The sequence below is a fragment of the Taeniopygia guttata genome, chromosome 12 (genome assembly GCF_048771995.1).
Source record: "Taeniopygia guttata chromosome 12, bTaeGut7.mat, whole genome shotgun sequence".
NCBI lineage: Eukaryota > Metazoa > Chordata > Aves > Passeriformes > Estrildidae > Taeniopygia > Taeniopygia guttata.
In genome coordinates, this window is record NC_133037.1 from 14,579,748 (window position 1) to 14,604,010 (window position 24,263).

The 24,263-nt window shown below is 45.6% G+C and overlaps 1 long non-coding RNA gene across 1 annotated transcript in view; it reads left to right on the forward strand.

The window, feature by feature from the left end:
• LOC140684948 (uncharacterized) overlaps nt 1-16,213 on the forward strand; it is an 81,354-nt gene extending 65,141 nt beyond the window's left edge. The window contains exon 3 of the long non-coding RNA XR_012057996.1: nt 13,077-16,213. This is a non-coding gene — a long non-coding RNA (uncharacterized lncRNA). The remainder of the gene's footprint in view (nt 1-13,076) is intronic.
• The last annotated feature ends 8,050 nt before the right edge of the window (nt 16,214-24,263 follow it).

Sequence of the window (24,263 nt, forward strand, 5' to 3'; positions counted from 1 at the left end):
AGATCTAAACCCTTCTCCTTGTAGCAACACATTAAAAATGTGCAAGGTCACTCTGTGAGGCTCTGTCTGTGCAGTGGGACCGAGGAGAAGGCTTGAGGCTCCCCCCTGGGATCTGCTGGATGAGCTTTAATAAGGAATGTAATTCTCCCACCCAGAGATTTCTGCATCCTCACAAAAACATCTTGAGATGAGTGGAGAAGCTCATTGTATTCCCACACACAGGGAAATTCTCCTGTAGGATGGAGGTTGTTTGCTCACCCCATGCCTGCTCCACGGTGCAGAGCTGCTCTGTGCGTGTTCCTGTGCCAGGCAGATGAAATTACTCAGCTCCAGGAACTGAAATAATGGTTCAACTAAAACTTTAAACAAAAGTTGCAGAATGGCAAAGAAGCCTTCTGTGGACTTTCCACTGTTCCAGCAGCTACTTATGACCTTTCATAGTATCAGATAAGTGTCTTTATCAGACAAAAACCTGAAGCAGGAACCCAGCGTGTTAACAGAACCACTTGGGTTGCAAGTGACATTTCTTTCCTTCCCTTTACAAGCTTGATTGCCACATTTTAAATGGCAACATTTATTCTGAGAAGACTTGACTGAGACTTTAGCCACATCATTGATTTATGCACCAGATACCGTCAAATTGTGTTTGCATTAAAGAATGAGTTGTAAGCAGGGAACTAGAAACTGTAGCTTAAAACTCTGGATATCAAAGTTCAGATTTCAGGTCACAGCTTAAAATGAGTATTGCCAACTCCTAGACTGGACAGGAGGGTGTCTTTCTTTTCTCCTTGTTTAATAAAATTCCACTGAGTAAGGCAATGCAGAATTGGCACTGTTGAAAACAGGATGGAGACTTGAGGTGTATCTGCAGAGCAGTGTATAACCATATATTAAAAAGTCCAGTTTATAAATGAAATTGATTGATTAGATTTACTTGCTCATCATTTACTTCATCATCTACTAAAAGATAACCCTGGCTATGGCAGAAAGTCGGAAGGGATGATTTTTAAGAGTCCCTTTCAACCCAAACCATTCTATGATTCCTCTCCATTAGAGGGAGGTGGTGGCAATATATGGAACATTTTAAGGTTCTTCAGATTTGATTAAGTCCTTTGCAAAATTCCCAAACTTTGACAAGTAATCATTGAAATGGATTATATTTCCTCTCTTCTATCTCATGTAGAGAAGCAAAAACTTAAAATATGCAACAAGAGGGATAAGGAAAGCAGGAAAAATGGCAACCTGTTACAGCTATGTGCCTCAGGGAGTGCTCCCAAATCACAAATCTTGTTCACAAACTCAAACATATGGACCAGAGTCTTTCTTGCTGAAATGCTTGTATGGCTTAGGTGTCATGGGAGAGGGGTTTAGGCTGTAAAAAACATTTATTTTATTGGATATAAGATTAGAAATAGCTTAAAAATCCAGCTTGAGGTAGTTGCCTGCTATGGAAAATTGCAACACAAGGAGCAAAAACTTAGCCAAGTTATGTGCAAAAGAGAACAGAGCCGGATGCTGAAAGGTCCTGGGCAGGCTGTACCAGGAGCACAGTAATGCAATCTGTAACCCAAAGTATATGTTATGTAAACATAGCATTTTCTGTAATGTGAAGTATAGCTGAGAGTGTGTGATGGGGAGAGAGGGAACATTTAGCAGCTTCTGGTGTGTTTACTCTCGAGAACTTGCCAACGGATGTTAGAGAACCTGCTTCATGAATGCCATTTAGATTAGGAAAGCAGGCAGATAAGCAGTGCTGTTGAAAATGCTGAAATTGCCCAAGGGAATGGTATGAAGCTGTTTCAGGGGAGGTTTAAGTTGGATATTAGGAAAAATGTTCTTTCCCCAGAGGCTGGTTGGGCACTGGAACAGGCTTCCCAGAGCAGTGGTCACAGCACCAAGCCTTACACAATTCAAGGAATGTTTGGACAATGCTCTCAGGCACAGGGTGGGATTGTTGGGGTGCCCTGTGCAGAGCCAGGAGTTGGACTTAATGTTCCTTTTGGTTCCTTTACAACACAGAATATTGTACAATTCTAAATGCCAAGACCCTCAGACATTTAAGCAATGTTCTTCTGGGAACCTGCAGGACAAAGAAAAGCAATAAGACCCACAGACTGCCTTTACCTAAGAATATAACTCATCAGAATCCTGATGAAAATCAAATCAAGATTGTTATCTGGGATGTTTCAGTTTCACAAAGACTCCTTTAAAATGCGTTGTTTGGTCAAAATAGTTTCTTTAGTACATTCAGCATGAACAAAAATATTTGTTCCCCAAATAACTTCTAGGGTACTTATTTCTTTGAGACCAGGTATTTTTGCACCATTTTGGTTTCTGCTCTCACTTCTGCCTGCCGATTCAGTAATCCTCCAGAGCAGGTTAATTGAGAGGAGCATCTGCAAGGAGTTTCAGGACTATGATCCTCTAAGCAAGGCTCTCCTGGGGCACTCACGTGGAGAGCAAAGCTGGGTAGTGAGGTAATGAAGTTTCTGCAGGACTGCTTGGAGCCAGAGCCAGGAATCAGCAATGGCTGCTGGGCCCAAGTCAGTCCTATCAGCTCTAAAATCCTAATTAGGACTGGTGTTACTACAAGGAAAGTGAAATAACTTGCTTTTCTCTGACTGCACTGTCCAGTGAAAGCTACTGTGTGAAGCTGGGAAAGCTTCCATGTCAGGCGTGGTAGTAAAATGTGAGCAGAGCTCTGGGCAGAGCCCTGTAATCAGCTGGGAGGGGAAAAAATAATAAAGCATCTTAAATATGTTCTGTGAATTCTGTGGTCCTTGAAACCAAACAGGTGTCTTCTTAAAAAGCCTCATATTCAAATACTGTGATCAATAACTGTATAAATAGCAGAGTAGACACTAAAGTATTGCCATATCTTAGCAGTGTCTGGGTTCCCTACCACCCCTAGCAATGCCTGTCCTCCTCTTCTGCTGGCTGGAAGCAGTTTGCCTTTTAGAAAAGATGATTCAGGCCCTGTGGCATCCTCCTGAGTGATCTGCTGGTGTTCTTGGTGTTTAAATATCACAATATGTGGAATAAAAAACTGGGATGTTAAGTTTTGCTCATAGCACATTTGGTCCCAGAGCCACTGTCCCACTCTGGCAGCCTGTTAGGTGGGTCCTTCTCATTCCCAGCTGGGCAGAGCAGGGACTGCACCCCACACTTTGGAGACTTTACAGCATCTCTGGAGGGTGCTTTTGATAATGCACTGATGTTGTGGTGACTTGGGGCTCTTCTTTGTCCTCACTTTCCTGGGTTTGAGCTCTTGCTTTTCATTTCTTTGAGACTGTGTTACTGATATTGAGGAGACACTGATATTTTGGGTTCTTGCTTAATTTTGCTTTTCGCCACCTAAAGAGACTGATCTAATGCTGTCCTGGCTAGAACTTATTTCGAGCTGATGTTCAAACATACTCTACTGCCATATGAGGACAGCCAGTGAGGATTTGCCAAACAGAAGATGGGCAAGCCACAACAGGCTGGATTTGAGTGAATAAAGGTGGAAATTACAGGAAGGTAATTTTGAATGTCTCAGTGAGTCACAATCTGTTGTTAGCAACAGAATGCCTTCTGGAGATTTTGGAAAAAAAATGGGAGGGAGAGTATGGGATACACCTCACCACCTTTGCTTACATTGGAGAGATTGTTGTCTTGCTCTGGGGCTCCAAAGGACACAGTCTAACCCAGCAAGAGTTTTACTGAGAGATGATTTCAGAAAAAGGGAAGCAACTGAGTATGTAAGCTGGGATTTCAAACATGAAAATCAGTGTGCTCCATTCTCTACTCTAGATAGATCAGTGATATTTAGAGAGAGAGAGAAGGATACAGTGCTCTCTGATATGAAAAAAATTGTGGCTCAATATTAATCTGAAAGTAGATGGGAAGAAGAGCCATGTTCAAATGAAGGTAGCTTTGTGCTTTATCCTTTAATAATCATCTTATCTTAAAAGGATCTGTGTGATGATTAATCTCTGACTCTGTTTGGTTACTGAGTGTTATTAATTTGAAAAAAAAAATAAAAGTAAATGTGTTGTACTGCCTTGGACAGATTCTGTCTGGGAACTGTTTCATTTGAAGACCCCATTTCCCTGGCACTTCACAGCAATGACTGTGTGGGAAATAGCTTTTTTAAGTATTACCTGGCAGATGTGATTCATTATCTCTCCATATCATCCTTCTGTGCAGATCTCTGAGAAAATCCAGCTGGGACATGGCCTGTCTCAGTGCCAGTCACTGCTGTCCTAGCACTGAGCATGGTCTTCAAAGGAACCGTGAAGGCCCTTGTTTTTTTAACATGTGTGTGGAGCTCCCACCCATCCAAAGCATTTGCTTGGAGCAATGTTGTAAATAGTGAGACTTCTGGGAGCACAGAGAGTTTTCAATGACCTAATGAGGAAGGAAGACACTAATGGCCTAGATCTGATCCTGTCATTTCTTCAAAGAAATCTGTAGACTTGGAGAACCCAAGAGTACAGCCATGACCCTGACATGCTGCTAATGATACTGCTCTTGAATGTCACATTCCTTTTTGTAATGCAAGACCGAGACTTCCAGTGAATTCTTTACAAGCTGGTTCATAGTCTCAGTTAAGTAACACATCCATAATTCATGGACTTAATTATGATAGTTCCTAGGGAGAAAATATGAGCAGGGCTTAATTACAGTGGGCATCAGAGCCTCTGCCCCCTGGTCAGGCTGTGTAGAAGAGGAGGGGGTGGCTGCAGGGCACTCAGTGTCAGACTTCACTTCAGTGCTTGTGCCCAGTACCTGATTTCTGTGCTGTCTGCATCGATGTGGGGGCTGCAGAGAGGAAAGCTATGAAGTGTGCCAGAACATGACATGAATGAAGAGTAGAAGATTGCTCTGTTCCATATTTCCCTTTTTTCTCATATTTATTTCCCTTTCTTTCATGCCTGCTGCCTTTTTTCTGATCCATCTTCTTTTTGTGTCATCTTTTGCAAGTCAGATGGGTTGCCTTGGTGAAGAGGTTGCTTTCAAGGTGTGATGACTTAAAACCCAAGGTGAGTCCTGGTGAGCAGAGGAGCCAGATGTGAGTGTGACTCAGGCTGGTGTCTCCTGGGCTCACAGCCTTGCTGAAGGCCAGGAAAGCTGGGAAGTCACTGTCAAAGGCTTCTTTTGTAGAGTGCTGGCTCCAGCTCTGGCTGTCCGTGTCCAGGGGTTAGGCTGTCCATGCAGTATCCACCCAGCCAAGCCTTCTTCTGTCTTCCACCTCAGAGGTATCTGAGTTCAGCCCCCCAGGGAAGAGCCTATGGACTCAGAGGTGGAAGGGTTCAGCTGCTATGAGCTCTGTCCCTGGTTTTGACATTCCTCCTTGAGCATATGAGGGTTTTTGATGTGTAACCTAGGTATGTGCTAGCTAGTGTTGCTTGTACCCAGATCTACACTTCACAGCTCTTCAGGGGTCTGTCCTCCACCAGTGTGTTTTGCAGAGCCTTCTCAGCTTCAGACCTGTCTTACCCTGCCACCTGTAATGTACTGTTTCTGCCTTACAAGAGCCTTCTAGACCATGGACACCATGTGTGCTACAGCTTGTACCTCTGGAGGTGCAGCTGGGGGGTTTAATGTCTGCTTCCCTGCTGTTTCTGCTGTGGAAACACCAAAAGAGCCTCCCTGGGATGCTCTGACCTCTGAGGAGTGTGCACAGCACTGGGACATGGCTGTTGGGATCCTTTGGGCTGCACAGGTTGTGTCAATGTTGTTCTACAGCAGTGCTCTTGTGCAGGTGTTGGAGTCAGGTTAACCACAAATTTGCTGTCCTCTCTCCACAGGAGTTTAGGAAGTTCAGCATCTCTGTATCCACAATAAACAGCCCTTTCTTCTTTCAGTCTGCTGCTAATTAGCTCATAAACTAAAGAAAAAGGACTAAATTGGGAATGACTCTTCTGGAGCTGATGGACATAGGCAGACTCAAAGCTAGAAGACAGTAAAGTTGGCTTTTCAGTCCAATCTTGGACTATCCTGCCTCAGCCAGCATTCAGCTCATCTAAAAACTGGGGACAGGAGGGTCTCTCTGCACTGGGCCCAGTGCTGCTATAAGTGTGAGGAAATGTACTGGATACTTTTATTAATAGAAAAAAACCCTTTACAAATCTGTTCCCTTCTGCTGTTATGACTATCCCGTGCTGAATGTTTGTGTGCGGGGGAATTCTGGTTACAAAATATCTCTTTGCTTGTGATTTCCTTATCCAAACTGGAGACTATCAGAATTCTCTCATGTGCAATTTTATGGGATCAGGCCAGTGCTGTTTTCTTGCCAAGAGTTTTTCCAGTGAGATAAGAGATGTAGGAGACATTCAATTAGATGGATTTTTTGTTTGGTTGGTTTTTTTGGTTTTTTTTTTTTTTTTGGCTGTTTTTTTGGGCTTGTTTTTTTGTTTGGGGTTTTTTGATTTTTTTTTCTTGTTTGTTTTTGGGTGGTTTGGGTTTTTTTTGGAGACTGTTTTTTTGTTTGGTTTTTGGTGCTTGTCGGCTGCTAGATAGCTGAATGGAAATCATATATGTTTTCTTTGATATCTTCATTTCTCTGTTCATGAATGCTAGACCAGCATTAGTGTCACCAGTATAAAGTTCTGTAAGTGTCTTAGAGTGGAAAATGCTGGATATGGCTTCAGGGGTGATGCCACCATGATCTGGGTTGTTTTAGAGGTGTCAGTGGTACAGCCTGGGATGCTAGGGATGCTCACCATTAATTCCTTTGGCATCTGCCACAAACAGGAGCAGTGGGACTTTTCTACAAAGATAAAGTTCTCCTTTCAGGTCTCTGTGTTGCTGTAGAAAATGCAGAGCATCCTCTTTCACTTTTGGAAGGAAATGATCCTAAACAGAGCCCTGCCTGTGCTGTGGGCTCTAGGCAGATGGCCAGTGCCATTATCCTTTAAGGGTGCATTAACAGCAACCTTCAGCTCGGAGGCACCGAGTTGTATCTCTCCCATGAGTTGCCAGAATGGGCACAGGGCACAAGGCATGTATCCCTTTTGTCAGTGCTGCTGGACCAGACAGTGCCAATGGAAAAAACATTTGCTCTGCTCTTGGCCTGTCTTCTGCACCGGGATTTGGAGACAACACAGTAAAGGTGATGTTGCAGATAAATACAAGCTACCAGACAGAAGCACAGACTGTAGGATTTTCTGCAGCCAGATGCAGTTAATAGATGCCACCCTCCAGTGCATGCCTTAGAGGAAGGTACAATCTTCATAATGGGCCAAAATCATGGACTTCTATTTGCACCATAATGATCTCTGGAAAGAAATTTCTCCCTGATTAACATATGCCCTAAAGGGTTTGCAATGAATAGGCCTTACAGTTTCATCTTCTGAGCACTGCAGACATTTGGTGGTATCGTCAGCTGGTGGAAACTGGCATTGCTTTGTTGCCTTTCCAAGTCAATTTGCAATGAGTGAAGATTGGTCTTTCTGTTCTCCTTCACATGAAGGTCATGTAGCTTTTGTGGCTTTGTGCAATATGTTCTTCCTAAAGAGAAATGAATGTGCAGTTGTGTTTTGTTTTGCAATGATCTTCTAAAGTACCCAGTTCAAAGATTGGGCGTGCTTGACACACTTTCCACCCATTTCTTTCAAATTAATAATCCTCTGATGCCTCTCACGTGATCTGTTGGTCCTGAAACAGTTTGAGCTTTGATGAAGTATGAGTCTTTGAACAACAAGGGAGAACTGGAAAATCTGGGGAACTTCTGTTTTAGAGGCTTTGATACTGTGCTGGTACACTATCCTACTGTTAGGCTGCTTCAGTGTTTCCAGTCTCTCAGGGTCATTTCATAAAAGATATGGGAAGGATTCTTACTTGGATTGTCTGCAGTTATCTTAGCTGCCTGGGGAAGACTATAACTTACCCACTAAAACTACCTCTGCCTTGTTTTCAAAGGGATCTAAGGGCAGGATGCTTCAAAGGAACGATGTAGAAAGTTGGAGAAGAACCAGCCCCCCAAGGAAACTTCTTATTCTAAAGCCTCAGTAAGAGCTGGGAGGCAAAGATTTTTCCATCCCCTCCTTTCTTCTCTGTGATATGAGGAATGTCAGTTGCCACTCACTGTGAACAAAGGTTTAAGAATTTCTCTCACACATAGTGTAGAGATGAGTTGTTCTGCAGGCCTGCCGAAATCCGGACTCAGCTTCCTGCCCAGTCAGGCTTTGACTCAAACTCCCCAGTGTGGCAGGGAAGTGGCTGGTTAGCTGGGTATCCTCCAGGCCTGCTCCAAAGGGATCCTGCAGATGAGAGCCCAGAGCACTCTAGGAAGCTGGAGGAGTCCCTAAACATTTACAGGAACTTAGTGACTTGAGAGGGTTTCAGGCACTGCAAGCAATGAGGAGAAAAAGTCCCCTTTGAAAGCTAGTAGATGTTTTCAGGAACTGCTGCTTCTTCTGAGAAGAAAAGCACAGACTCTGAGCTATGAACCCAGAGCTGTCCCCAGCTCTGGGTAGAGGCAGAGGGTCTTTAAAGGCCAAGCCCAGCAAGGGTGGCACAAGTGGCCAGGAGTAGGAGGTGTCCCACAAGACAGGATCTCAGCTTGAAGAACATCAGGGAGCATCACAGAGTAATGGAAGGAGAAGCCAGAAGTGTCACAAGCACCATCAGACCTGCTTTCTAACACATCCTTCTGGGTGTTCTTTGGTGTCAAAGGAAAGTTCAGTTTATTAGTTCTTCCCTCAGCAGGGCACCAGCAGAGACTTCTTGCTCTGTTTGCCTCCCAGTTTTCTCAAAATTCATAGAAACTCAGTATGCTGGTGGCTTTTTCCTGGTGGAAATAGGACAATTCCCAGAGGTACCAGAGCACATGAAGTGACCACGTAGAGCAGTTTCCTTCCTTATGTATAGTGAGGAAATGGCTGCAGATCACTTCTATGAAGATGCCACTTTCATAGGTCTGATCTCCAGGAAAGATCACCTCTAAAGAGAAAAGTGACTGCCCTGTGACACCAAGAGCATCTGTCAGTTCTGTTTTACTTTAAGCAGCCAGTAATTGATCTCAAAGGTCTTGTTTGCACTTGATGATGCCTCAGAAATCCTGAGTCACTCTTTACCTGAATTCACCCTGGTACATCTGTTTACTGTATGGTTGTGTGATAGTTGGAAAAGTCCTCAAGTACAAAGAACGTTGAAACTGTCATCTTCCTAAAAATGTAGTTTTGCTGCTTTTATAATGAGAAAGTAGGTTGGATGTCACATTCCTTGATGAAACACAGCTGTGTATCAGTCCCAATGTTTCTCAGGTGTTGAGACAGCTCAGTTTTGCTGTCTGTGCCCAGAATCTTCTGGAGGTAAACCTCCAGGAGAGCCAACACAGGTTTATACCTCCAAGATGTTAAATATTACATTTATGTCAAACAGAAACATCCTGGACTACCTTCTCAGTTCCTGCCCTGGACAGTCTGTCAGTATGGAAGAAGCAAATGAACAATTTTTTTCCCTATTTCCGGCTTTGAAGGGTGTCTGGGGCTGTGTTCAGCTTGGCTTTGCCCTACATTTGCTGCTATGTCCATGTATGTCTGTGTCACTTGGACCCCTCTGTCTTTGTTAAGGGTTAAGATAGTATACAGCAAGTTGCTGAGGTCATCTGAAGTGCATTTGCATTCATTTTGTGGTAACCTGGTCATGAATTTAAGCTCTGAAGGGCACCAAGCAATTATTTATCAGTAGGAGCCTTGGTGCTCACCGTTTGCTATTGGGCTCTTTTCTAAGTTATCTTCAACCTCGGTCATCACTGGCATCCAGGGAGCTGAACATCAGACAATTGTCTGAGTATTCATTAAGCTCTAAGTGCTTAAACAGTGAAACCTCTACAAAAGCAGCTCTGAAAGCTGAAGAGGAAAAATATAACTGCCTGTGAGGAAACTTTCCTGCTGCTAGCCATAAATCAGTGGGTTTTTAGTAGCTTGTGATGAGCATCTTAATGGGGCCTATCAATCTGACTGCATTTAAAGTTTCAGCCATTGTTGCATTACCCAAGTGTTCACAGATCCTCTGATGGCCGAGATAACTTGGGAAAGATTGAACAGAATATGAGTTTATCTGAAACTGTGACCTGACAACTGTGATGTCTCTAACTGCCTAAAATTACTTGTGTTCATCTTTCCAGGATGCACAGAGACTGCACTAATGCCTCCCTGTCTTTTGTGGCAGCTAAGCTATTTGTCTTCTCCTGTCTCCTACCTTCATTTTCTACCTGCAGACAACAGCATTCACTCCTGTCACACCTGGCCCAGGAGACTGGAGTTAAAATTCAGATAAAGGAGGGAAACTAGGAAGCAGGGTATAAGTTAATGTCATCAGGAATTTGGGATGATGTAAAATTTGGGCAGCCGCTGCTGCTTCCCAGTCATATAATTCACTCTCCTCTAGCAATGGGTGCAGCACAACTACTTTAGAGTCTCACCATTTTTATTTTGCTCCTGTTTCAAAGCCACCACTAAAGAAAAAAGGTCTCCATAAACATCCTGTGGTTTAGGAACATGAGAAAGCATAAATTGCTGGTTTTAGGCACTTCTCTTCAGCCAGCTATCCCAAAGGCTGTTTGAGTTGTAAAGCCCATCCATCACTTTGGCTACTGACGCCAGTGCCACTGCCAGGGAAAGATCAGTCAAGCTGGATTATCAAAGTCAAAGCCAGAGACAGCTCTTGCGGGAAGTGGTTGAGAAAGTCTCATGTCTTAATTCCTCACTGTGTATGAAATAAAAAGGGGATTGTACATGAGGGGTGGGAATACCCTGTTTCTCATTAACTGAATGCATGGTCTTGAAAGAGAGGGTGGAGCCCCTGTGCAAAACAGAAACCATATTAATACCGTTTGTTTCCCTGCTTTTTGCCTCCCAGTGCTCCCCTCTGGGAACAAGAGTCCAGTCCCAGGGCTTTACACGTATAGTTAGTGGTAAAGATGGGTTGGTTTTTATGTGAAAAGAAAAAAAAACAAAGGAAATGGGAAGTATAGACCTGGAAGATAGGGTGAAAGTTGCTGGTGTGGCTGTAGAGGTGCAGAGGGAGGCCCAGCCCTCTGTCCACACTCGGAGCACTGGCTGTGCTCCGGGCACCGGCTGAGAGCCGTCACAGCGGAGCTGTCACGGGGGCTGACAGCCTGGCTGTGCCACGGGGAATGGATGTGACTGATGGCATCTGTCTGTGCCTGCAGTGGGGATCCCCTCTGGGGAGTGAGTGGCCCTGGCAGCTCAGCACAGGGCACAGCTCGGGAGCCGCAGCTCCGGCAGGCGGGAGGAGGAGGGAGCACCTGGAAGCGTCTTTGGGGCACTGGTCTGTGAGCTGCACTCTGCTATGATTCAGTCACCAACTTTATCTCTTGGCTTGGTTCAGAATATAAAACAACTCCAAAGCCTTTTCTGCTGGGGCTTTCTGCTGTGGGATTTCTTGTGGGGAATGTATATGTGACTTAGATTTTCGGAAAGAAAACTTACCTGAGAACCAAAACCTCCTTCAGAAATGTAGAGTCATAAAACTTTTCCAGTTCCACGAAATGTTTCTCAGAGGCAGGAAACAAATCCCTGCCTCCTTCACTGTGGTTAAACAAGGCTGAGCAGTGGATTGGCAAGTTTAAGCTTGATGGGGTGAAGGGCCCTGCGTGCCCTGGGGCTGGCGGGCACAGGCTCCAGGCTGGGAAAAACTCCCACCTACACCTGCAGTGAACCAATAAGTGCAGCATTGGGAATGTGTCCCAAACAACTCAGTAAGCCCTGAACAAGAAGATACAAATATTTGCTAAAGGTCAGGGTCCTAACTCTGTCTTGAGGTGGAACTTTGCACAGAAATCCACTAAAAAGCAAGGAAGTAGCATCCTTTTTAGGCATTGTACAGAGAAGCTCCAACACCATATATGCCAATTAAGCAGGGAGGTGACTACAGTAAAAGAACAGACCAACTCGGAATACACAGCCATAACTTGCCCTTCATGTATCAGATACCCTTAGAGGTCATTTAAGCTTCTCTGGCAGCAGACTTGTAGGAGCGCTGGCACAAGGCAGTGCAGGTAAGGTGCTTCGTGTGTAAATTCATCACTGGCTACATTGTCCCTCATCAGATTTGATTAAAATCTCTCAAACTGAATTGACAATGGAAAGAGTGGTGCTATTAATTTCCACAGCTGCTGATTTCAGAGGGTTTGTTGCATTAGGTAGTTCAATGGTCAGGTCAAGCTGTGATGTCCATATATGAGAGAGCCAGATGTGCTCTGCAGAGAAAAGCGAGCCCTGTGCTGCTCCCTGGTGACTCCCTCGCTCCAGTGGGTCTTGCAGGAGTGGTTTGACTTGTGTGCCCCATGGATGGGACATCATAGCACACTGAGTGACTTCCATGACAGCTACTGGTGTGGGCTGTCTTGGCACACAGGCTGAGACTGCACTGTGGGGAATGAGATCTGGGCTCGCCCTAGAAGAGACCTCTTCAGATATGGGTCAGGGCACATGGGCAGGCAGCAGTAAAGGGGGACTTTGGGATTATTTGTGGACAGACAGCTGACATCAACTTGCAGGGCTGCTTATTGCAGTGTATTTCACAGTAACTTAAAATCGGGTGTTGAAACAGAATAAGCTAAAAGGAAGCAAGAGGAAGAAGGCCTGAAATAAAAGGTTGCAAGGAATGAAATGAGCATTGTCCAGGACCTGTATGTCTGAGTGTTGCTTGAGGTGAAATACAGCTTGTTTTCCAAGATCAGTTCTCAGCTTGTGACCCAGTAGTGAGGCCATGATCACTGGAACATCTGTACTGGCTCTGGCCAGAGGCTCACCTTAACCCTTATCTTCTCCCTGGCTAGAGCCAGTAACACCTGTAGGAGGAGTGTGACTGAGAAACTGCTTGTAGTATGATCCTTCCTCTGGCCTGACAGGGCTATGGTCATATTTGTTGGCATCAGCATCCTGATGCAGTGCATCCTGTGATTGGATGTGTCCTGTGACTGCAGTGGCTTCAGATTTGGGCTTTGGTCCCGTGGTTTAGGGTTTTTTTTCTGGAGGGAAGGGGGTGGGGGGAGATATTTGTGAGATATACCAAACATTTTTGCTTTAATCACCTTTCTGCCATTTTTATATCTACAGACCTTGGTCTCCTTCCTGTGCCACCTCTTGTCTGAGCTGAGGCCTCCTCCCACATGGAGAAAGGAGCTCCAAAAATCAATGGTCAACCTGTTCTTCTTCAACCCTTGTCGATCCTTGCTAAGAGAGGGTGTGAGACATCCCCCCCTACAAGTCATGACTTAGGTGAACCACAGGATCATCTTTCCATGATGGCTTTAAAAAAGGAAGGCTTTACCTTCCTTTGCTTCAGCCTTTCAGTGATCCTTTCAGATCCCACATGTGTTTGTGACCATTCCTGAGCCCAAAGCTGGAATTTCTAAAGCGCTACCAGCAGCGGCCCCAAGCAAAATAATGGATGACTAAGAGCAGAAGGAAGCACTATGTGCTCACAGAGTGGAGAACTGCATGTGCAGGTAAGCTCTGAACAATTTCTGATTTTATACTTTGCCAGTGTATTATTTATGCTCTTGGAGCATGGTGCACAGCCTTGAAAGTGGCCTGACTCCAGCAATCAAGACAAGCAGAACACAGCATTTCCAAATTCTTGGTCATGTTTGAGACCTCCCCGAGTTCCTGGCTGGGTTATGTGAATGCCGTGCTAGGAAGAAAGAGGAAGCATTGGTTTGAGTTGTAGATTGCAAGTGTTTCAGAGTGGCCTTGTATCCTCCTGGATGTTGAGTCAGCCATGTGTCAGGCACTGGTGCTGGGAACAGCACCAGTGTAATCTGGCCCTGGGATTGTACTGTGTACATCCCCTGCTCCTTTTGTGGTTTTGAATTTCCCTAAAAAAGTTTTTTTCCTAACCTTTGGTAGTGAAGATGAAATCCCCTTTTGTTACATTTTTATTCCTTTTTATAGATGCTATTGTCTCACTGAAAAAAAATAATTTGATCATGAATAATCATGTTCCCATTGCTCCACTCTTCTCTGTGCCTGGAGACCTCTGTTCCCTTTTGTAAGTGTTTTGATATAAGACTCTTGGACAACATGTGTGTTACATGGGCATGTGCTGCCTACAGACTACACAGCATCTTCTTCACTGAGAGTAGGTTTGTACATCAGAGCTGCAGTAAGGGCTGAATTTCCAGGTTTTGCTTTTATTTAAGTTTCTTTTATTTACCTACATATAAGCCTTGGCTTATATGTTTAATTATGTACCTACATATAAACTCTTGGCAATTTCCACTATTCCACTCACACAGGGCTGCATTTGTTCAGACCAAGTTTGATGGTTGGGGTATTCTATCCATTTTTATTAAATAAGGAAGTTAAGCTGGTGACTCTAAACTCTCCTCCTGAGGCAGATAATACAACATGTGGGTGACACATTTATGTCTATCCCTTGGATTTACATCTCTCTCCTCTATGGACGTGAGCTATTTTGTCAGAAAATTAAAAAAAAAAAAAAACCAAAAAAAAAAAAACCCCAAAAAAACCCAACAGAAGTGTTAATAGAAATGAGAAATGTATTAATTTAGATATTGAGGCAATATCCATAGAATTAAAATGTTGAAAACTTAAAATGGACTTGGGGATATAGCAGCAGTACCCCCCTAGGCTGTATGCAAGAGGAGCTGGTGCTTTTGGGGAAGAAGAGGACAAAGGAGTGCTGAGGTATTTAGATGACTGCTCTGTTTTGCTTTGTCAGAAAGAGGGATAGTGTAAAGAGCAAGGTGTGGGGCAGAACAACTTTTATGTTTGGGCATGGGCAGGGAGAAATAACTATAATGCTGTAAAATATTGCAGCTGACACAGCAGAGACCCGTTTGGCTCAGAATATAGGGCAATAAATGCAGTCAGGTGATTCAGGGGTTTTGTGCATAAGTCTGCAAGGTAGTCAGGCGAGAGCAGATCAGGAAATAATTATGGCTGATAAGGGGAGCTGTAAGGAGGCCAGCACCTTCTGCGACCATGAAAGGTGTTAATGATTAACTGTTATGGAAAAGCTGGAAGCACATTCTCCCCTTCCTTCGGAGTCACACCGGGCTGCTCTCCTGCATCATTAACTCGGGCTGCCCTGCGAGCGCAGCTGGGCGTGAGGCAGCCTCAGTGCAGGGCAGCAGATGCCAGTGGGGAACTGGGCTGCTTCCAACACGGGCACGGCTGGCACCCTGCTCTGCCTGCCCAAGTGCCTGCACCTCCTGCAGTAATTCCTGCTGAAATCCATGCTGCTCCTGGGGAAACTGGGCAAGGTTGCTGTCCCTATATGTTGGAAATGAAACCCCACCATGGCAATAGGCTCGAGTGACAGAAAGCTGTGCTGTTTTAAAATTTGGGGTGAAGATGCAAGAGGGAGGAGAAGGGAAATCTTCTGTACATTGAGGAGATGCAGCAATGTATGACTCAGGTGCTTCAGGACAGGTACACCAACACACCGAGTGCAGCTTCCCAGGACCAGCTCAGGATGAGGTGCTCTAACTACAGGCTTGCCCTGTGCTGTTCCTTCTGTCCACGCTCTGCCTGGAGCAGTGGGGACAGAGCCATGCCTGGTGTTTGGCAGGCACCAAACTACAAAGTCTGGAGATTCACTCCATGTGGAGAGCTGGCTTGGAATGTTAAGGCACTGGTGGCATTAAATATAGACAGTGGGGATGGTGCTGGAGATGTAGCTTGAATCTTGAATAGACTTTCCTTTGCAACCTTTCTGTACAGGTCTTAGAGTGATTGCTAATGGATGGTATTTGATTAATGCTAGCTAATTAATTTTTATTAATTAGGTCACTTTTAGTGACTCGTGTCCAGGTTTCAGCTGGGGTAGAGCTCATTTTCTTCCTAGTAGCTTGTACAGTGTTGTGGTTTGGAATTAGGAGGAGAATAATGTTGATAATAAGAAAGATGGAGAGGCAATTTTTACAAGAGCACGTAGTGACAGAACAAGGGGGAATGCTTTTTTTTCCCTAATTCTCTCCCTCATCCCACTGTGGGGAGAGTGAGTGAGCAGCTGTGTGGTGCTTAGCTGCCTGCTGGGTTAAACCACAACAGGCCCAGCTATAACCCTCTGCACAGTCCACCTGCAATCAGCACAAATTCCCCCTGCTCAGATCTGCCCTTGGCAAGACAAGGTGCTGCCAACCCTAGAGACCCACCATGCTGGACCCACAAGGCGTGGAAAGGTGTTCTGTCAGGCCAGGGGCCATGGGGGCAGATCCATGGACTGTTGTTGGGACTGTTGTTGCTGTACATGTTGGGTAACCTTGGCCAAGATCCAGACTCCATCATCATTTCTGAGAAAATTACGTCATTAATGTAGCGTCGTAATCGATAGGCCATGGCCCTGATTCAGCAGGACTCTTAAGTGCATGGCTAATATCCATCACAGTCTGCTACCTTGATAGCTTGCTGCTTTTTTTCGTTGTTTTTAAGAACATGCTTTTGCATTTAAAATTGGATTTGTGCTAAACGGAGGTTTTTGTGCCTGTAAGGAGCTCCAGCCATGTCCTGACCGTGTGCTCACCGTGTAAATGGGGTCTCGGAGCTGGGAACTGCCACTATGAGGAGAACAAAAGGCTGAAGGAAGCCCAGAAAAGGGAGAGTGTGTTACCAAATGGTGCATTTGACCTTTTGTGGCCCTCTGTCCCCACACAGAAGGCTGACGCAGAGATCGCAGATTATGGAGTGAAAGGTGTGAATTTGGCTAAATTGCATTTGGCTGTCCTTAATGCTGGAAGAGCACACAGTGTCCAGGAGGCACAGAGAGAGAGAACCTGCTTAAATGGGAAAAAAGTGATTGGGGTTTTCTTAAAATCCATCCTGGAGGGAAGTAGGAGTCCAGAGTTATTTCCAATGTATAGTTTAAATGAATCCTTACAAGGCCCTATTTGATTTCCTTTTTTCGTAATATTTTAATTTTTTAAAAAAATCTGTTATTTTGAAAATGCCCTTTAATAATATGTATTTTAAAGATGATTTAGGAACAGTTCTGAAGCAATTGTTCATTAGTCTTGTAGCTGGGTTTCATGTGTTTTTAATTCTCTTCAGCTTGGATAGCTTTTAGTCAGTTTTAATAGTTATCCTCACGATTCACTAGTTGTTATTTATTCCATTCAATTATGTATCTTACAAGCATTTTTTGCCCCTCACAGATCTTCTGTAATGACCTCTAGAAGGCTGAGGAAATGAAGGCAGAGAGTTGCAAACCACCTTGAGAACAGTTTCCTGTGAGCTGTGGTTCACCTTAGCCTGAGCCGTAGCTCACACCTGCTCTGATTTATGCACCCACCAGAGTAGTCAGCAGTGGGCTGGGGTGTGTTTATTATTGCAGCACCAAGCGGAGAGTTGTACAGACTCAAGGTCACCCCCCACACACAGTCTGGCCATGGGCTGTGCCTCTGTGGGGTGTTGCAGGGACACAGATTGTCTCACTGATTGTTATTTTGGTGGAAGAGCACTGAGGGTTGGTGCCTGGAGAGTGATGAACTCAGCACTGAGCCAAGCAGAGAGCTGGGGTTCAGCCCTAGCACAGGGATGGTGCAGTCCTGTGAGCACAACCAGGTGAGTTTTGGGTGCTGGCAATAAAGTCAGAGCTTGGTCACAAACCATGCACCCATCTCTGTCCTCCCTTCCTTGCTGTGACCTGCTTTGATCAGGGCCTGACACCTGAGAGGGGTCCATGGAGAGTTCAGCACCCACTCTGCCGCAGAGCTTCGAGCCTTGGCCTCTCTGCTGAGCCTCTCCAAGGAGCTGCAGTGCTGGCTGCATTGCTGAGAGCTGCTAAAAGCACTGCTTTCCATCCCAGCCTCACACCATCACCATGCCTGCTCAGCAGTGCAGTCTCCCTGGTTACCTGAGTGCAGAGCTGGGACAGGCATGGCACAATTTTGCCTTGTGTTCTCTGAGCCTGCCTTGGTGCTCATTTTTTAATGTGACAAAGGCTATTTGCAGAGTATTTTCTAATGGTCCTAATTTTCAGAGGAGCTGCGTCTCTGGCATGCAAGTGAATCACACAAGTAGTCTGCTTAGCCCTGCCCCCTTTTTAAAGACAAAGCAGATTTGTTTCAGCTCCATAGGTGAGATCCACAAGATCCTTAGTGGGGATGGTCCAGACAAACCATCAATAAACAGGGTTGACCTGATCTTCATGTCAGGTTGGTGGCCACATTGCATTCCTTTAGCAGAGCTCAACTGGTGAAAATCTCCAAAGTGATTCTGTGATGTTAGCACAGATTATAAAGCTCCAGCTGGAAGCCAGCCAGGAAGCTGTAAAATGCTCCCATACTCCTACAATACAACAACAAGAAGCAGACCACACTGCCTGCATGTGCTGCTGAAAAGACATTTGTGGCTTCAGTGAATCGTTCCACCCAAGCGTGGCTTGTTTTCAGTGCCCCCAAAGCTGGGGCTTGGAGAATTTAAGCAGCTTCTCTTTAGCTCCCAGCTGTGACCATCCAACTGCTTGTAAGGACTGCAGAAAACGTGAGACAGTGGGAGCTGGAGACACAGTAGTTGTGGAACAGCTTTGTCCACAAAGCTGTTTGGGCTGAGCCCCTTTATGGTCCTGGTCTGATCCTGGATTGGACTCATATGGGACCTGCCCAGCTTTTCACTGCCATTGCTCAAGGAAGAGTGACCTGCTTAGCACCAACCCCTCCTTCCTTTCCCAGTTAGACTGGCTGCTGTAAGGGCTACCATGCCCCAGAGGCCTAATGCAGAGCTCACATCCCCTTGAATTTCACTGAGTCTGAAGGTCTCCCTTCAGCCTGTAAAAAAAATAAATTAAAACTCAAAAAGCCACCCTGTCCTGGGGCTGGCTGTTCTTTGCTCCTGCCACTCACTGCTTCCCACAGAGCCAGCACAACTGGAGCAATCTCAGTTCCTCTCTTGTGGGAAGGCAGCTGGCAAGTATTTCCCTGGGGGAACTACACGTGGTCATTTTGCTCTTAGCTGGGGTTGGTGGCTGAACTAAAACCAAATGATTCAGAGTTTGAAGAATGAATCAGAGTCAGGCTCTGGGAGAAGTTTCTCTAACTCTGCACTCAGATAATCCAAGGGCATTGCTCTGGCTTGAGACTCAAATTAGTAGTTTTATCTCCATTGGTTCATCTCAGGAAGTGGTCAGGCGTGGTGTGATGTATCCTGAGATAAATGGTTTAGTTCAACTGTAGCTAAATTTCCTACTATCCCAGTACCTTGGCTGCTATATGGCACTATCCTGCAATTTCAGTGGCTTTGGGGTGCCTCCACTGCCTAACACAAGTCTAGAAACACACCCAAGTTGACAGTTGCATTAAGAAGGTGAAACCAATCCTCTGCTGGTTTTTATTTGGCCAGACATCCCTGCAGAAGCACCCAAGTGTTAGAGGAAACTGGCCCCTCCTGGGCCTTGGGGGGTTTGGTCACCAGGCTGAAGTTTGGGCAGCGCTGGGAGGAACTCAGGGGCTCAGAGCCTCGTGTGGCAGCTGCAGGTGGCTCCTGTGGACCTTGTGGGAACTGTTTGGTTCTGTGCTGAGGCACAGCTGTGTCACAGCTGGCACCAGCTGCTGGGCAGTTGTAACCCCAAAACTAGAAAAGCACCATAGAACCAGGAGGGCTTTTTCAGCCCTCTCAGCATTCCCTCCTTCACGGTGTGGAGGCACAAGCCAAGACCAGCCAGGAGGAACTAATTGATAGTAAATAGGAAATGCTTTGTGTTTGAGCCTGGCAGCCTTCACATTGCTGGAATTTGCCTTAAAATGGGGGAAAAAGTATTTTCTGGAATAATATTTCCTTAGACTTGGTTCTGCATGCCTACAGCTCAGAACAGATGTGTTTGGTTTCATTTGGCTGAGAAGTCAGGGGAGCCTGGCATGGCTGGATATGAAGTTGTGCATCCGTGGTGTTTATGAATTCTCTTGTGAACATATGGAAAACATGTATCGTTGTTTCAATTCCTGCTGCTGGAAATAGTGCAAATAAATGACTGTGAGTCAGAAGAAGGTTAATCAGCATACGGTAGCTCCACTGCCAATCCTTTAAGAGCACACATAATATGGGCAATGATCTGGCTATTCAGAGCAGACCTTTGAGCATTGAAATCCAGAGTTTTCAAAGGAGCCCATCAGAATTAGGTGCCTAAGTTTTTCTGCTCTCAGTGGGAGGTGGGTATGTACTTCCTTTAAATACTCAGCAGAATACCTAAGCAAGTTTAATCAAATATTTAAATGAGAGTAGTGTTTTCCCTGAGTGCCTGGGCAGCACATTTCTAGCAAGAGGCACAGATTGCCTTTAGACACAGACCTGCAGCCTGGATGAGCCCCTGATTATGCCCACTCCAGTCTCTGCTCCTGCTGGAGAAGGACATGAGATGCTCACCATGTGAGAGGTCAGACAGGCTCAGGATGGTTTCTGTTTGCTGTGCTGATTTGAGAAGTGACTCCAGTTTATCCAGCAGTAAAGCTGCATGTTTCTCAAAGGTGAAATGTTCACCCAGACACTGATGTTCCAGCAGAGGTGCTGCGGTGTCCCTGACTGCAGAACCTCTGGGAATCTTTGCAGTCTATTGATTTCCTCCCCCCTTCACTTCTGTGCTCCCTTGGGCAGTGCATGGACTGGTGCTGTGGATGTCAGCAAGACAAGAGTTAAATGCAGCTGTCTTACCTTTGATAGCATAGTGGGAGATGTAGCTCTGATCTTGTAAAAGATCCTGTTGCTGGCAGCACAGCCTGCTCCAATTACAACTCAAGGGCTGAAACAAGGCCAGGGCTCTGTCTGTCCCCTGCTGTGGTGGTGGCACTGTCACTGCTTTTTGTGGTAAGTAGGGCAATTTCAGTGCCAGTCACCTCTGTGAATGCAGCCTTGCAAAGACATGTGCAAAGTCACTGATTTTTCTGTAGCCCCAGTGTGTTTTCCCTCCATGAGACCGTGGAGCTGGCAGGACAGCCCTGCCTGCAGAGGATTTGCTTCCACTTGGGCTCCAGCCAGGCAAGACAGGAATCCTAAGTGCTGCTTTATGGCTCATCTAGATCAGCCAACCTTGGTGCTTTCTTCTCCAGTTCAGCCTCTCAGCACAGAGTGGCCCTGGGGAATTGTTGGCTATTTTCCCCTCTTGTGTGGGTTTACCCAGGGCAGGCAAAGGAGGAATGGAAGCATCTTCATCATGTGGGTGTGATGGTCGTGTCTTGAAGGCCTGGCAAAGGCTGTTGCACAAGGCTGCATGGACACACAAGCACCAGAGGCAGGAGCATTACCTGGGATACTACACTGGCTGCCACCAAAGGGTCTTCATAGAGTTCTGTGGGCCAGGAGTCAAGGTGAGGGGACTGAAGTGAGGTAAGGTCACAGAAGAAGTGAGAAATAGGCTTGGGAACTCAGTCAAATTCTCAAATGGCAAGGCTCCCTAGAAATGCAGGGTCTTCCTGTGCTGCTTCTGTGTTTCAGTCCCATAAAGTGTCTGTAGGTGACAGCCCTTGATGAGACCCTCTGACAGACTTGTTAAGGCCATGCTGGAAGCCATGTACAAATCTAACCTCCCTTGGTGATAGACTGTGCACCAGGGAATTGTACTGAAGGATTACTGGCTCCAAAGCATGCTGGAGGGTGCCAGGAGCTTATTGATGAGGAGAAACCACAGCCTGACCTGAAATTCCTGCTCAGACATCACTTGTTGTCCTAGTAAGTAGGCAGGACCCTACTGAGGTCCTGTGCTGTGTTACACAGAGTCATCCAATGCATCTTCCAAAATGAAAAGTTCTGCTTGGTATCAGGGGATGAAGCCCAGCCTGTCCAGTGTGCTGGCTCTGTTTGTTTCCCAGTTGAGAGATCTATGCCCAGGTATGCCATCAAATTCCTGCATGGCTTGTGGCTCCCAGTTTGGGAATTCAGCCTCCAGAAAGGAACAAGCAGCTTATCTGAAATCCCTACACACCAGTCTGTAATTAAGAATAAGAGAGAGAATTGCTATTAATTAGCTTCATTGACCCACTTTTGACCCTCTAAATGCCATTGTGGTGCACTAGGTCTCTGTCAGCCTTCGCTCTGGGGAGAGATTAATCTTCATTACTGTTTTGCATTAGCCTGGCTCTCTTTGTTAGTTCCTCATTAATGTTCTGGTGGGTTAGTGCTGCCAGTGGGGAAGGAGCATTCACACACAATGTTAGGAGATGAAACCATTCTCTAAGGCACAGCAGTGACCCAGGGCACTGCTGCCAGGCGTTGTGGCCGGGCCCTGGCCATTGCAGGTGGACTGGTAGCGAGAAATGATGGCCATGGAACAGCCCCTGCTTAGCTCCATGGAAGGATGCAGCTGCAAGGGAATAACTGAGGTACAAGCCCAGATTTCCTATTCACCAGGATGCAGCCCTGTGGCTTTCCACATGAGGTGAGAGGGGAGGGAGCCAGCGACAGCTTCCTTGCAGATATTTTACAAAGTAAGGAGCAAGTGGAGACCCTCTAGCCTTAAACATGATTCCAGCTGATGTTCACCAAAAGAAAAACCAGCACCAAGAGTCCAGGTTGTTTTGCTGCTCTGTGACCTCCCTAAATGAGGAGAAGGGCTTTAGTTGGTTTCCCTTTACCACACATGTATGGAATTGCAGAAGTTTGCTTGGCTGCTGTCAGTGTTGTGGTCCTGCCATGAGAACAGCACAGCTAACAAGGAATTATGGGATGGTGCTTGTTATGAGTCCCAGCCACAGGTCACAGAGAGCTGCTGTTCCCCTCAAGGAGCAATCCTCACAGCCCGTTCTGTGAAGGATAAGGTGAATAATTTCCAGTGATTTCCTGGGAACTGGTGAATGAATCAATGAGCAAGTCAGGAGGGCAGCTCTCCCTGGCTCCTGGGGCTGTCTGGTGTACTCAGCTCTGCACTTTGGGGAGCAGAGCACATTGCTGATCTTGCCTAGAAGTAGTGTGGCAGACATGGAAGTGAAGGCTGCTGTTCTCTCTCAGCTACTTCAGAATCCCACAAATCATTATCTGGGAATGATTCATTTCTGTACAAGTGCTGCAAATGAGATATGTATCAGGGTTACAGCAGTCTGTTGCCACATTACACCGAGTTTCATTGAAAAATAAAGTCCTGGATCAAGGAAATGTCTCTTTTCAGCAACACATGGCAGTTCCTGAAACAACCTGGTAAATAACATCCTCGAGATTTCTGAAATTCAAAAGGGAAATAGAGAAACAAGAACATATATATGTTTGAAAAAGAAACTAACCATTGCTTTTAGATTTCTTGCATGTGCATTTGGAATATTTGGGATTATTACTAGTATTGCAAAGGCTGCCATGCAAATTTGGGAATGGGTTGCAAGTGTCAGTGGCTGGCTAAATTAGGAAGCACATGGTAGAGTAGAATAGACTATTTCATTGTTGGTGCAGGCACTTGGGACTTTTCAGGGTCTGCAAACATGATCTTCAAACCTGTTGCTTGGTTTCAGAGTTTCGATGTTTGGACACATCAGGTATGTGGTATGTTCCTAATCTCCAAGTGGATGAGGGTAGTTCTGATGATCAGGTTGGAGAGGTAAATACTCACCACTACATATTTCAATGGTACCTTGAACAAAGGGCTGAAACATGTGATCCATTGTCTCAGCAAACATTCCTGCCAGGGAACATACTTGCTAGATTGTTGGCAAAAGCAAGATCTGAAGGGATGTGAACTTACCCTGAGGTAATTTTATTTACGCATTTCAAATATGTGATTGCAGATAATTTTGCTTTCTGCTCTTTGTACCCTGATGGAAGCTGTGCACTGGGAAGCAGTTTCCTGCCAAACTCAAAGAAAACTTCATTTCTGTCTTAGCATGAGCTGAAGGTCTGGGCTTAGTCAAACTGGGCTGGGAAGACAGGGCCTTCTTCCTATGGAAAATGGAGCTTTTCCAGTGCCAGCGTGCTGCCCAGGACTCCTGATGGTAGTTTGAAGGCATGAAGCAATGCAGCACCACAGGAACTGCAGCTGAGCAGAGGTTCCCCCAGAATTCCCTCTGAGAGCTGCAGCAGTATTTCAGACTACTGGTAAGAGTATTTCTCATCAAATATGGCCAATTTCAGTCACTGCAAATATTTTAGGGGGAAGGTTCCATTAAAAGGGAACCTTCCCCCTAATTGGGTAACAGTTGCAACATTAAAAAAAAAAAAATCCCTCCACAAGATGAAATACACAGCTGGAATTACACAGCTTTCTACAAGGGGTAGAAATAGCACTGGCAGAGGAGCAGCTGGAATAAGGACTTTTCAGGTGGGGGGTGTTGAGATCCAGGATGTAGTTTTGGAAGAAGGAGAACTGCTGCA